At 42.9% G+C, this 9,708-nt stretch overlaps 1 long non-coding RNA gene across 1 annotated transcript; it reads left to right on the top strand.

Annotated features, from left to right (window-relative positions):
- The first annotated feature begins 3,853 nt into the window (after positions 1-3,853).
- LOC309377842 lies at positions 3,854-9,283 on the top strand. Its single transcript, XR_014171719.1, has 2 exons — positions 3,854-3,921; positions 9,140-9,283. It is a non-coding gene; the product is annotated as an uncharacterized lncRNA (long non-coding RNA).
- Positions 9,284-9,708: the final 425 nt, after the last annotated feature.

Genomic DNA, 9,708 nt, shown 5'->3' with positions numbered 1-9,708 from the left:
AAGGTGGTGAACCTATGACCCAGGGGTGGTGCATCCCGTTTCACTGCTTGGGGTGAATTGGAGCCTTGCCTTGTCCTGCTGCTGCCACCACCTTTTCGATACTTGCCCCCATACTTGCTTCAACCTGGAAAGGGTTGGCTAGAGGAGGGCATATTGGTCACCACTGCCTAAAAGCACTCACCTCTCCAATGGGTAACAACACCCAACCATGTGTACTCTCCCTCCATGACTGAAATCCAAATAAAAGGCTGGGTGGGACGATGGAAATGCCTTTGAAAATGTGGGTTGGTCCACTGTCAGCCAGCCCAATTTGCTCGTTCAAATGCCTGGATTGCCCCGAGTCCTGCTTGAGGTGGGAAGGAGAGAGAGGGAACAAGGTGGATGGGATGATAGGGAGGGAGGGCGGTGAAAGCCTGAGGAGAGCTTTGAAGATGCAAAATGAACCAGCTGACCCTGTCAGTGGTGTACATCAAAGCCAGCCAGGCCCTGACTGACTGTGTGGCCCCCAATTGATTTTAATGTGGCTTAATGGCCCTTGTTAGGAAAAAGACCCCCTAAGCCTGCTTTAAATTACAATCCTGTAAAATGTCATTTCATTTCTTTCTTTTTTTTAAAAGCAACACAAGTCTTTAGTCTTCATGGCTGTAGAGCAAAGCTGAATCACATTATTTTGATGTGTTTTCAAAAGCTGTCTCATAATTCTCAGGCACCGTCTTATGATTTTCAACTTTAGAGTAGATCTACTATCCTTGCAGCTGCACACCTCCTTATAAAAGGCACTTCTGTTGGTGTCACAATGGGCCACAACCAATTCATCAGAAAATAAGTACTCTATATTAATGATACTGAAAGTCAAACTAGATATGAGGGTGGCAATTCCCTCTGTTTACACACAATGAGTAGCAGCAGAAAGGGTGATGGATGAGAATCCTCCATACGTCCGTTGTTGCAGCTTATTTTGCTTCGTCTCTGCTAATGGAGCAATTAGGTAACTTTAGAAGCAATTCTAACTTCCAACTGGGAGAAGTGGAGTGGAGTGGCAGAGCTACCACCACAATCAAAATTCTGTTGCTAGTGCCAACCAGAATGTTTTCCCCTCATTCTTTGCTGTGCCATCTCCAGGCTAGTGCAGCAGATGAACCTAGATCAAGTCCATTGCCGTTACCTGGACAGGCTTAGGATCCAGCAGATCCTTGGCTGGACCAGGTCCGCACCCTCTCCACTTCCATGATTTTGGAGGTTTACACTGGTTACCTGATGGCAGCAATCTACCTTCACACCTCTTCCTCTGTGGAAATTGGACCCCAATTTCTTTTCTTGTCTATACAATCAGGGCAGTTGCACATTTAACTTTGAGGAATGACCAGGCAGCTGCTCTGCTCAGATGCTCAAGATCATTCCACAGTGCCTCCATATGATGAGATGCTTTGAAAATGGGAGATAATGGGCTTCAGATGGAAATGGATGGGTACTTCCAACCAGGTAGACTTCGACTCATTTGTCTGAAAGTCCGTGTTAATTATGCATGCATGGGATGTGTCTTCCTGGGCCGAGATGCATTTGTAAGGCAGCCAGCAGTGATGGATGAAATGCAAGAACAAGATCTAAACAGCCCCATTAGATTGCTTCTATCAGATCGTTTCTACTCTGGGGTGTTTGGAATGTGGGCTCTGGCTCAAAACTTCTGCTAGCAGTCCAAGCATATGCAGCTCATAGATAACTTTTAGGAAATATTGTTATATACCAACAGGTAATAAAGAAGGGAGAAAGGAACATCTTGAGTCAATCAGACATAGCTCTCCCCCCTCATATCCAACATGTGCCAGCATCTTCATGTGTGTGCAGTCTAAAAATATGCAACTGTATGTTCATAGTTTTTCCTCTCTGCTAGTGGGGAGAAAGCACTAATTGTTTACAGTCATAGACTCATAGAATTGTAGATTTGGAAGGGGCTACAAGGGTTATCGAGTCCAACCCCCTGCAATGCAGGAATGTTTTTGCCCAATGTGGGGCTCAAACCCATCACCCTGAGATTAAGAGTCTCATGCTCTACCGACTGAGCTATATAGGCTCTATCTCAGGACAGGGGAACCTTTAGGCCTCCAAATGCTATTGGACTTCAGCTCCATTCATCCCTGACCATTGGCCATACTGGCTGGGGCTACTGCTGTGCTGAAATCTATCCTATCATTTTCTCAAAAGGTTCCCTCTACTCCAGGAAAAAGGCTTCCATTATCCTGCCTCATTCTCAGGACAATTGAGGATTTCTTTAAATTTCCAATGGATTCAGGGTTTCACTTACTTTATCATTCACAAGGAAAAAGCTGGTGGTTTTTTTTTTTCCTTTCCAGCAAACATTTCCCCAGTCTCACTGAAGCTCCACAGGATTGTTGGAAGTGTCACAGCAGAGATCATTCAGTCTGCAAGAGTTATTTTTGTTAATGTTAAAAACTAGCCCATAGGGGCAGAAGTGCTGCTGAGCAACCAAGCAGAGTGGAATGACTTTCACTGATGCACCATATTATAAATACACAACCAACCAATAAAATAATAAGAAAATTTGAAGAACCCTCTTACAGTATGTAGAGAGATTTAGTAATTTGTTTAATGACAGAATTTTAGATGATTTTAGTCACTTTTAAATAAGGAGCCTGGGGTGTTTTTTTAAAATGCTACATTGTAGTGTTCTGTTGCTTCCTTGTAAAACAAAATGAATAAAGTTAAGAAATCTGACAAGTATAACCCAATCCAAATAAAGCATGGCTAGCTAATGGGTCATGTTTGTCCACAAAATGATTTGTCCTGGTCCCTGGGAGGTGTTTCATAGCACCATTTTCATTCCATGATTATAAGCTGTTTCCTCCTCCAACAACAAATGTGGCCAATATGGTGCCCTTCATTGTTGAACTCTTACTGCCATCAACCCCAACCAGCATGGCAAATGCTCAGGGGTTATGGGAGTTGCAGCCCAACAACATATGAATGGTCACATGTTGGCAACCATTGTTCTGCAGCAATAAGCTCTTTCATGAGTCCTTAATGGAATGATTCCAACCCGCTAGGGTACCACTCCTGCCATCTCTTTCTGGGAGCATGAATGAAGAAGCCATAAGCAGCTGGATACTAAATTACGTTTCCTTCCAGGCTTGGGAAGTCAGCTCTCTCAGAGCCAAGCCATTCATAAAAACAGTCAACATCACTGGACCTGCCAGAAGATAGTTAAGAGGGGATGCTATGAAAAATGGTTGTTCAACTGGACAGGTCTGATGGACGATTAGGGCAAAAAAGAGGAAATGCATGATATAAAAGAGGGCAAAAATGGACACGGTTTTGCATGCTATCTGCGTGTGCTAATTTGTGCGATTTCTGAAATAATTCCTGTAATTTAAATAGGAATAAAATGGCGTAGACCGGAAGACTGACCTGGTGATCGGAGTGCTTCATCATTCTGCTGTCCATGGGCATCTTCTGGTCTCCCTTAACCTATCTTTAAACTGAACCTGGGCTAGGAAGCCCTTTAAGCAGGATGCTGTCCTCAAACAGTCCTCAAAATAGATGATGGCCTCTGTAAAGTAGAACACATGATGGCCCTCCTACTGGGAATGTCAGGGTACACCATGTCATTCAGATCATTCCTTTAGAAAAACCATTAGCCTCTGCTAAGCAAATCCCTTTTGAACCCCATTTTATTTTAAAGTTGCCAGTCTGATTAACCATGGTCTTTGACAGTTGCTTGGATGTTATACCTTGGAATCCGTTTCCCCTGCACTTGTCACAAACATTTCAGTTAACATTTCTCAAGGAGGCGGTCTGGATTTATCATAGTAGGCAGACATTCCTAATTTGTCTTTCGGTGGGATGTCGGCAGCTAATTCCTGTCTGATGTATTACCTAGCTATCTGAACAAGGAAAAGGAAATGGGTAAGATTTGCACATTTTCTGTTCCTCTTAATGGAATATATATGGATAGATTGCCGTGGAAGCAATCTATCCATATATATTTACCACCAATTATTCAAGAACATTAATGTGATTTACAGCCAACTAAAATGCAAGTTCATTAAAATCAGTATGTTAAAAAAACTATAATAAATGCATATTAATAAAAACAACCATGACTCTTAGCATCCTGAAAAAGCTACAGTTCCCCGGATTCTTTGGGAGAAGCCATGACCTTTTAAAGTGGTATGATGCTACTTTAAATGTATAGTGAAAATGGGTACTTATTATTTTATGCCAGACCTTTGGCTCTCCAGATGAGAAGTATAATTCTCATCAGCCCTAGCAACCATAGCCAACGGCTGAGGCAAAATTGTAGTCCGATTTGCAGTCCAACAGCACCTGGTGGGCCAAAGCTTCCACACTCTTGCTTTAACACAAAAGAGAAAGCAACGTGTTATCAGACAGCAAAGCTTCTATTGGCAAGGAGTTCCACAGGGCAGAGCATGCCACACTGAAAGCTTGGCCCTAGTAAAGGCCAGCTGAACTACAGGGCCAAGTGAGACTACCAAAAGTGCCCCACCAGAAGACCTCAGCAATCAAGGCAGGACATAAGGAATCAAGCAGTCCTTAAGGAACCAAGTTGTTTAACACAAGAACGCAGGTGGCGCTGTGGGTTAAACTACAGAGCCTAGGATTTGAAGGTCAGCGGTTCGAATCCCCGCAACGGGATGAGCTCCCGTTGCTCGGTCCTTGCTCCTGCCAACCTAGCAGTTCGAAAGCATGTCAAAGTGCAAGTAGATAAATAGGTACCGCTCCGGCGGGAAGGTAAACGACATTTCTGTGCGCTGCTCTGGTTCGCCAGAAGCAGCTTAGTCATGCTGGCCACATGACCCGGAAGCTGTACGCCAGCTCCCTCGGCCAATAAAGCGAGATGAGCGCCACAACCCCAGTCGGCCACGACTGGACCTAATGGTCAGGGGTCCCTTTACCTTTAAATTAGTAGCCAGTGCTAAGTGCTTCTAGATGCCCCTTCTGCATGCCACCTCCAAACATTTCAGTATCAATGTGTGTGGTATTCAACTGTAGTCCTACTCAGAGTAGACTAAGTGAAGCTAATGCACGTTACAGCCATACCTAAGTTTACAGACACTTCAGGTTGCATTTTTTCGGGTTACGGACCTGCCGAAACCCAGAAGTACCGGAACGGGTTACTTCCATGTTTCGGCAGTTGCACATGTGCAGAAGCACTAAATCGTGCTTTGTGCATGTGCAGAAGCACCAAATTGCAACCTGCGTGTGTGCAGACGTGCTGCTGCGGGTTGCAAACATGCATCCCGCATGGATGACGTTCGCAACCCGAGCGTCCACTGTATTAGATTAGGTTCACTAATTGCAGTGGGTCTCCTCTGAGTAGAACTTGAATAAAACCTACTTTGCTTATACTGGGGGAAAAACCGTATGTGTTTCATTGAAGACAACAACTGTCTACGGCAAAGTGCTGCAGCAATGAGGGGCAATATCCTTTTGTGTTCTTTCCCAGAACAAATCTAACTATTTTTTGTGTTAAACTCAGTGCTTTTCTTCTAGAAAAAAAGGTGCTGTTACTGCATACCCCCGAGTACCCCCAGGGGGAAAGCACTGGTTAAACTGTATGTTCTAAGAGTGTGTGTGTGTGTGTGTTTTATAAAAGAAAGAGAATTGTTTCCTTTAACAGCAACAGAAAGCCTCCTCGCCGTCTGATATTAACGTTTGATGGCGGCTTAAGATCACACAATAAAAGTCAGGGTGGGCTCCATCAGAAAAAGTTGCGTTTCACAGAACATTTGCTATTGATATGTTGGGAAAGTGGCAGACTTGGTGGGGTGGGGCGGGGTTGGGGGCTGCTGGGGAGAGCTTGCATGATCCATTAATAAGAAACAGTTTGGCACACTAGATTACTAAAGCATGGCTAATCTCTCAGCCAAAACCCACGCATTCTTCATTTGTGTTTCCCAGCCTTTTTTGAGCTTGTGTGTGTGTGTGTGTGTGTGTGTATACACACACACATACAATACAGAGGAACTGGCTAATTAAATCTTGGAAAGTAAATTCAGGTTTCTTTAGGCCTTTCTGAAAGGGAATTAAAAACACAGTGGATTGGATTCATAGAGGATGTGCTTTCAAACAGCAGCGCAGAAAGAGGAAGACAATTGCTGTCTTTGTTACCAGAGTGCATGTTTGTAGAAAAGTGAGGAGGTGTTCTGAAATATAATGAATATATGGATATATACTCTGGAAACAATCGAGGACATTTTTCTGTTTCAACAAGCTTTTCCAGCTGGATGAAAAGGTCTCTGCCCTAGATGTTCATTTTGTATTGTTTTAAAACCTGTCTTCAGATATATATGTATATATATATATATAGAGAGAGAGAGAGAGAGAGAGAGAGGGAGGGAGGGAGGGAGGGAGAGAGAGAGGGGGAGGGAGGGGGAGGGGGAGAGAGAGAGAGAGAGAGAGAGAGTTATAGATGGGGGAACCTCCATAAATCCTAGAAATTAATAAATGGTAGGATTTTGATTATTTGTAGTATTGAAAGGAAGTGGAAAAATACAAGCTGAGCTTCCTTCCAAGCAAGTGCCTCACCTGGGATAGAGGCAGTGCTATTTTTATAGAAAAAGAGGTGCTGGAACTCACCACCGTGAACACCTCCCTCATTCTCTTAGAATTGCAATAGCACCCACCTGAGAGGTGCCAGAACTGAGTTCTGGCAAGTTCTGACTTTTTCAAAGTCCTGGATAGACACATTAACATGACAAAAGGTGTTGACACCCCATCTAAGAGGAATCTTGGGCCTGGGCAGACAGAAGTTGCCATGGTGATAGGGCGTGTGGGAAAAGAGAGTCTTTAGAGCAAGGTGTGTTGGGAAGGAAAGGGGGAAACAAAAGGAAGGGATCCATCTTGGGCAGACCGGCTGAAGGCTGGCTGGGAGAGATGCCTTGCATTCCAGTGCAGAACTGCTGTGGAAAACAAGCCCCTCTCGAAATGACCGTGCTGTGAGATCTGGACTCCCTCCATGCAGACCGAAGGTACAAATATGTGAATAAATCCTATTTCTTAAAGTTATGACAGCCTTCACACCACACCTTCAATTCTCCAAAGGTGCACAAACTCTAGGTATTCACCTGGAACCCCCTGGAACCTTGCTATCTCTTGGCAGAGAGTGGCGTGGCACCCAACTTCTATATTTGTAAATCATTTTGATGCACATATACAAGGTGATCCATAAATGTATAGTTATTGCTATATTGATGATAATAATTTGCTGAGTTGCTGCTCACACTCCTTTCTTTGTTCGCTGACCTCAGTTTCTTTCATATCAGAAGAGGTGTTTGTTGGCAGCTGGAACTGAAGCTATCAGAACCAACCATCATAATCAATCAGCATTTTCCAGGGACGACAGGCAAAAACTGACCAAATCTCTGGCTTTGGGCTGGAGACCATTTTCTTATGACAGTTCTCCTGTCTAGAATTTGTGTTTTCAACATACTGTGGTGTTGGGTGGAAACAGAGAGCTAAAAAGCATTTGCTTTGCTTGGTTTAGGGGCAATTGCCATAATGTAGAGGGAAATTGGTGGGTTGGCGGAGCAGAAAGCATATTTCCTCATTTGTATTTCATAATGTTGGCATATATCAAGGTATGATACCTTACTGACAGGCTTCCCTTCCCCCGGTCTTCCACTCAAATGAATTACTGGTTGTCTTTGTTTGCCATAAGAAGTTAGACTTCCATGAAACAACTTTAACATGATTTACAGAAGCATAGCTATGTTAGTCTATTATAGCAAAAACAATAGAGTCCTTTGGCATCTTAAAGACTAACATATTCATTGAGGCATAAGAGTTTGTGGACTAAAGCCCACTTGGTCGAACTGGAGGCCATGGGACTCTTGGTTGTTGTTTTCTCTTTGAAAAGTTGACATTGAAAACTTGTCTTGTTCTTTTTGGGGCTTCTGGATTTTAGAGATGTAAGTCTTCAACTTAAGCCTTCCACCCTAGGGCCTTGCAAAGGTTTTGGACTCCAGATTCCATCACCACCTGCCACCACGGTCAATGGTCAGGGATCATGGGAGTTGTAGTTCAAAACATCTGGACAGTATCTACCAGGTTGGGGAACGTTGGTTTAACTGGTTGGGAAGCATTGTGAAAATCACGTCAGGTGTATATTGCAAGGGTATTGCTTTGCAGTTTCTTTGCTGTTAGCCTTTGCATTTCCCAAAATCCATAATGGTTTGTTTGGTGCCTGTGGCAGAAGTCAAGCTTACCAATATGAAGTTGCAGAGTATCAAGTGAATGTTTTCTGCTAAGTGCAAGCTCAGTTATCCAAGGTAGCAGGGTTTTATTATTTATTTATCTGTTGCATTCACATTCCCCCTCACCCCCAAATTGCTCAAGGTAGCATATGTAGTTGTCTCCCACCATTTTTATCCTCACAACAACCTACACAGGGATCCTAAAGAAAGAACATGGAGGTGTGGGAGGAATAGTACCGTGGGAGCAAAGAATTTGGGGAAATAAAGGGAAGGCAGCTTGTGCAAGCCTTGGATACCACTCATAATATTTAATATTTCATTTTGGTGACAAGTTTAGTTAACACCTCTTAAATTAGCATGGTGATTAGCATGGACATAGAAATGATCAGGCATAAGTTTTGTAAATATAACAGAAAAATGGGATATAAACATACTGGTATCCTACTTGTTTTCGTTTTCTTCAGTGTTTGAGTGTTTGAGTGGTCTACTAGTCTCATTGACTCTCTGGCAAGTTTCCTGCATTCAGCTTTTTTTTATTTACGGGAAAAAATCGTATTGTTCATTTTTATGTCTTTTTTTAGCTGGTTACACCAAAAATTCCCTCTTGACCAGCTTTTTTATAGGTTTTCCCCCACCCCTTCATTTAACTTGCCAGAGTTTATGCTCTCTTCTGTTTTCTTCATTTGGACTTGACTTCCAGGATATATATATATATATATATATATATATATATATATATATATATATAATTTGCTCTAAAACTTCTAGTAACACTTCAATTTGCTCCTAAACCACATCTTTCTAGACTGATGTAAATTGGTCCCTTTCTCCCAGCTCATATGGGTCATTTCCCCAAACAGGCAATTCAGACAGCCTTCCCCAATGTCTCGTTCATTTTATTCTTTCAGAGGACTGTGAAGAGCAATGAGCAAGAAAACATGGAAAGATGTACTAGAAGAAAGCATGCAGAAATGCAGAAAAGTCGAAGAAAGTGTAAAGGGAGAGCACAAGAGAGATATTGCAATAATATTGTCCTCTCAGGACCCAAATCACCGTTTGACTCTTTAGGCCTCCTGCCTAGATCTTTAATGTTCATTACTCTCAGGCTGTTGGCTGAATGATGTTAGGAGACCTGATCCATCTTCTTGCTTGGCCAGGTTATGCCACGATACAGGTCTTATTCACATACAGTCCCAACATGTTTCCTTTACATGTGGTGGGCACTGAAGAAAACCTTCAGCTCATCTATATTTCTGCTGTCACCCTGCACCTTTAATATGAACTGGAGCCCATGCAATTGGAGTCCATATTTAATATGTGTGAAGGTTCTGCTAATGCAATCCACCTACTCTGTAGGTTGGGTGGTATCTCAAGAAGAGCTACTCTGGTAGACAAATTACTTGCACTACAGCCTTCTAGTTGCATTGAAGTCAAAAGTGGCTAATGGCCTGATGCTATGCATGTTTATTAAGTCAAG

Source organism: Podarcis melisellensis (assembly GCF_964234715.1).
Source record: "Podarcis melisellensis genome assembly, chromosome: 9".
NCBI classification, from domain to species: domain Eukaryota; kingdom Metazoa; phylum Chordata; class Lepidosauria; order Squamata; family Lacertidae; genus Podarcis; species Podarcis melisellensis.
This window is presented reverse-complemented; position numbering and strand designations above follow the sequence as displayed.